Here is a 5,972-nt window from a genome sequence, read left to right as displayed (position 1 = left end):
GATGACAAGTATGTTCTTGGAAGCTATTAGGAATGACATTTATATAGAACTAGTGACATTTGCACCTCCCTTCTGCTCAGGTATGTAAAACATTGCAGCTAATAAACATCCTAATTATAAAGCATGACACTATAAAACAAGGCGGGTGTCTGTACTACGGATAGATAGAGCGCTGCATCAACTCTGCCTTCCAAGTATTGTACGAGAAGGTTATAAAGAATCATAGGCACATAAGGTACATACAGCTGTATCCGCATACATGCAGTTGTATGCACATAAACATAAGACTGACGGTCTTTGCCGTTATACATCTGAACCACGTTGGTAAATAATACCAGGGACCAGTGGCCATTTTTTTGGAAGAAATTCTAGCTATGGAAGTACTGGAAACACATCATTCATATGAAACCCCAGCATCACCTATGATTTTTCCAGATTTGACGTGTGCCCCGATTCACTGGTTCGCCAGTCCATAAAGGGAGAATTGATTAATCTATTACTTTCTTAAAGACAATGTACACCTTTGAACACATTTTTTTTAATAAATCAATGTTTTTAGTGATTTCTAACAACTTTTATGTTTACTATAATTCATTTATTTTTTCTACTTTTTAAGATACAGCTTCTAGGTATCCTGTATACATAGAAGCTGTATCTTGCCGTCAAAGCCGATTCCGTCAGGTCAGTTGTTCTGACGGCTCCGGTGAAAGCTGGCTCATGAACTTAGATTTGATCGTTATTCGCTGGGTCCTGCGTGTCTCAGCTTTCAGCCAAACCGTCAGTTCAGCTGAGCTGTAGGAATCGCCTTTAACCGATGCATACAGGATACATAGAAGCTGTATCTTAAAAAGTAAAAAGAAAAATTGAATTGAAGTCAATTTAAAAGTTGTTTGAAATAACTAAACACATTGATTTATTAAAATGCATAGCAAATAATTTCCCCAAAACAAATTAATTTGCTATGCAGTCTAATGGCTGACGAACCGCAAACTGATTAGTAAATCATCAAAATTTGAATGGGAAAAAAAAATGATACAAGCAAAAATATACAATTAGGAAATTCCTCTGATTTGATGATTTTGTGCAAAAGTTATATTATATTTAATTATTATATATTTATTATACTATATATTATATTTACTTTGCTGAGAAGAAAAGCTATAGAGGGTGCAGAGGTTACCATTGTACCAGGGCTCTGGGCCTGAGGGGACCCAAGGGCCCCTCTACTATATGAAGACATCAGTATTATAAATTCCACATGGTAGATTGGGGGCGCTGTTACAGATTTTGCATTGGGGCCCGAGAGCTACAAATTACACCTCTGCAAGGGCGTTTTGTTTGTTTTTGTTTGACTGTTTGAAAATCCAGAATATGTGATAATCTAGCACCTATTTGATCCAATTGATGCCGGATTAAAGGAATTGTACTGTTAGTGAGGCATAACTAATAGGGATTTGTATAATTATAATTATTAGGCTCTATATAGAGAGAACAATAGAAAAACATGGACATTACACAAAGAAATGAAACACAAACTGATAACAATGGAGATTATGTATGAATATGTCTGCTCGGAATTCAAATTTCGCAATGATAATATTTTCAGTACATTTTTCTTCAAAGGGGTTTTCCAGTTGAGGGAGTCACAATGTAAATGTGCAAATGTAGAACAATGGTAGAGTAGTGACTCCCAGCAAATCTAGCCAGTCTGTCCGGGAGTAGGCACAAGGGCTGAGTATGCCGGGTACCAACAACATGGCTGACTGTTGGAGCAGAGTATGGCAGGCAGCAGCGACTGGCACTCTGAAATGGCATTCAGGGACTGCTGGAGTAGAATATGCAGGCAGCAGTACTCTGGAGTGGCACTAATAGACTGGTGCGGTATATCAACTAAAGAGTACAGATAGATATAGCAGGGTATGGTAGGTAGCATTGGCTGGCACTCTGAAGTGGCATTCATGGACTGATTAGGCATATCGGCTGTAATGTAGCTAGAGTAGAGTATGGTAGCGGCTAGCACTCTAAACTAGCCCTCAAGGCCTGGCATGGTGATGAGGTGGAAGGAGATAAATGGAGTAGGGTATGGCAGGCAGTAGCAACTGGCGTGCTGCAGGGTGACTGATGGACTGGAGCAGGCACATCAGCTGGATCATAGAAACAGCTGGAGAAGAGTATTGCTGGCAGCAACGACTGGCACTCTTAAATAGCATTCATGGACTGGTGAAGGGTACCAGCTGAATGTAGGGACTACTGGTAGAAGTGTCTAGTACTCTGTAATGTGTCACAATCTAGGGGTATGTGGACCCACTAGGCCGCTCTGCCGTAGCGGAGAGGCAGCTGACCAACTCACAGTCTACGCACAAAGTCTATGGTAGGAGTGTAGCACACGGGTACCTGGGATAGTCCGGATGGCGGCAAGGGCTCTGGCACAGATGGGGCTGGAGGTGGTGGGTTGCGCCAGATGTGGCAGATGGTATCCTGGAAGACAGACGACAGCCAACTTGGAGTATTCCAGCAGGCGAGGCAAGGTACGGCTCAGGTACTATACAGGCTCGGAACAAGGCACGGCACGGGATACATGATATAGGAGGCAGGACAAGGGAACACTGGGAGCAGGAAAACACTAAGGGACCATTTGCAATACAGACATGGGAAAACGAGAACAATGCTTAGGCAGGGAGTGGAAGGGCGGAGCCCTTATAGTCCAGGATGGGCAGGGGTTGATTAGGGAACTTTGGACATGTGTGCGCGCTGGCCCTTTAAGGCCGGGGCCGCGTGCGCACCTTACCAGTGAGAGCAGGACCAGCCGGCCGCGAGTGCTGGCGTCTCCTAGGAGGGAGATGCCGGCAGGAAGACAACGAACCATGGTCACGGGCGTCGCCAGATAAGGAACGGTGGCGGTCTGCAACCACAGCTGTGACATAATGGCACTAATAGACTGGTGACGTATATATGCTCAAATGTACAGATAGAAATAACAGGGTATGGTAGGTAGCATCGGCTGGCACTCTGAAGTGCTATTCATGGACTGACAAGACGTATTGGCTGAAATGTAGCTAGAGCAGCGTATGGGAGAGGCTGGCACTCTGAGCTAGGCCTCATGGCCTGGCAAGGCGTATTAGTTGGAATGTACAGACAGATAGATTAGGGAGCAGAGGCTGGCGCTCTGGAGGGGCACTAATGGACTGGCGCAGACACATCAGCTGAATCATCGAAACAGCTGGAGCAGCGATTGTCACTGGGCTGGCGAGGTCTATTAGCCAGAACTTAGTTGTCACATAGCACGAAAATCTAGACATTTGGAGGTATCATTGCCAGCAGTGCCTAATTTCCAGGTTTCTGAAGAACGTCCTCTATGAAGAAATTACAGGGTATAGTGCACGGGTTACGATGAAGCTTGGCAGATCTTTCTATACTCTGGTTACTGTAAAATTTACAATTATTTTTTGTTCATGCAATTAATCATTACCCAAACTAATCAGCACCATGAACAGGATGACTAAAGGCGGCAGCAGTAGACAGTCACTTTTACCCTGCTCCTTGAATTGAATATTAATCCCATAAGTGCTGCATATAGACGCATAACTAACTGGGATTTGTATAATAATTATTATTAGTCTCTGCACATAGAGGACAACTGGAAGCTCAGTTCTAGATACAAGTAAACTAAACTTACAGTAAATTGAAGCTTGTCAAGCTGGCCAACAGCTGTTTCTCCCGACTTCACCATTAACATGCACGCTCGGCCAAGTATGAATGTATATTTCAATAGGGGAGGGTAAAAAGGCATTTGCCAGACTCCTCTGGCAGTGGCTTGTTAAAATACAACATGCCCCATCCCTCTTTCCCCAGACATCTGCCGTCGGAGGACAATCAGGAGGCCCCACTGTTGGCGAGACTGTTGGCTTATCCCAACAATATAATGCGGGTGTCACGATCCAGGGGTATGTGGACCCCCTTGGCCGCTGCGCTGAGCGGCAGCTGACCAAGTCACAGTCTATGCAAAGTCCATACAAAGTTCGTAGCACAAGGGTACCTGAGATAGTCCAGAAGGTAGCAGAGGCTTTGGCACAGATGGGACTTGATGTGGCAGGTAGCGCCAGATATGGCGGATAATACCAGGAGTGGCAGATGGCACCAGACGTGGTGTAATAGCAGGCGTGGCAGGTGACACCAGATGTGGTTTAGAACCGCAGGCGTGGAAAAGACACAACACGACTCCAACACGAGAAAGTTTCAGGGGCAAACACAGCATGGAATACAGGTAGCAGGGTACGGGAACACTGGGAACTAATGGACTATTTGCAAGACTAACATAGGAATACAAACAATGCCCAGACAAGGAGTGAAAGGGCAGGGCCCTTTTTATAGTCCAGGGTGATCTGGGAAAATAATTAATTAATTACATATGAATGTGCTGGCCCTTTAAGACCGGGAACGAGTGCACGCGCGTCCCCGGCAAACATTAAAGGACAGAGCAGCCTGATGCGGGGAAGGAGATGTCGGCCACAGGAAGGAGATCTACGGTCACGGCCGTCAGCAGGTAAGAAGATTCGGCGGTCCGCGACCGGGGCCATTATGGTGGGTTCGGCTGATTTTTAGCTAAAGTATATGGTAGCTTTCCAGTGACGTTTCTACATTGTAACAACCTGTGGCTGTTATTTCTATGTATTTTTTCACACAACAGGAAATGTGTCACACTCCATCAGACTTTTATCACAAATGTATGGACGAATTTGCAGGGTCTCATAATAGGGCAGTAAAGCAACATGGTGTAATATTATGACATGTCCCAAGTTATAGCACCATTTCCAATATTCATGCTTGTATGATGGGATTTTTATGGGACGGATGACAGCGGGTGCGTGAGCATATGTAGCCAGAAATACATCTGTACTTCAATATATGTGAATGTTTTCATCTCAGATTAAGACCTTATGATCTTGTAGTAGGTGTCTCTTCTGGTTTACATTAGTCATATCTCATGGTACTTTAAGCTTCATACAGACTATGATTGGTTTTCAAACACAATTAGTAATGTCTCACTAAATTCGGGGTATGCCCATAGATGTTCCATTTTATCATGGGGATGTAACAATTACGTAAGTCACTAATAATGCCAATATTAACATATGTATCCAGTTTATACAACATCCAAAGCTGGAGTATATCTTGCTGCGTCCTCCTATGTAGTCATGGTAGAGTCAACCGAGGTTCTTTAGAGAAAAAGTGTGAAGGTCTAAATAACTGCAAAACTACAGGTAATATTAGACAATATGGACTCAAAACAAACCCCATATCAGATCAATAATCTCGAAAACAAAGACAAATGATGACCACCAACAGAGACTACGAGGATATTTCCACCCTCACATTGTACTGATTTGGGTGGTACAGTACTGATTTAGTATGGTTTGACCCATATAAATCGAGCAGGACCAATTATATCTCTTTCTTCAATCATTTATACATCCGAATCTTGAGTTGTCCACCTTCTGTAGACCCACTCATGGCTCCTGGGAAGGCATAGATCAATGGCTCTACTGGTTTTATGCATTGGAGTGATGTCTATATCTGGCTCTTAGATATAACTAATGTATGGTCTCTTCATATTAGGTCAAAATACCTAAAAGGGTCAATTGATGAGGGGTTTCCTAAAGAAGTCAACCCGTTTAACCTTGTGCACAGGACTTGGAGAATAATAAAGGAGTATACTATTTATTAGGTGATTATCTAATCTACACATTCTGTATGTTTGTGTACAGTCTACACTAAAAGGGTTTTTCCATGAATAACATTTATAATGTTTAGGTTTGATATGCTATAAATATCTGATAGGTGGGTGATTCGACCACTGGGACCCATTGCTCACAATATGGGGGGTGCCCGGTCCCCCGTTCCCGGCAAAGAACTGCTATAGTAGTCAATGGGAAATATGGAAACAGATCAGTGGACGCATTTGGCATCTCCCA

Source organism: Rhinoderma darwinii, chromosome 9 (assembly GCF_050947455.1).
Source record: "Rhinoderma darwinii isolate aRhiDar2 chromosome 9, aRhiDar2.hap1, whole genome shotgun sequence".
Lineage (NCBI taxonomy): Eukaryota > Metazoa > Chordata > Amphibia > Anura > Rhinodermatidae > Rhinoderma > Rhinoderma darwinii.
Note: the sequence above shows the minus strand (reverse complement) of the source record.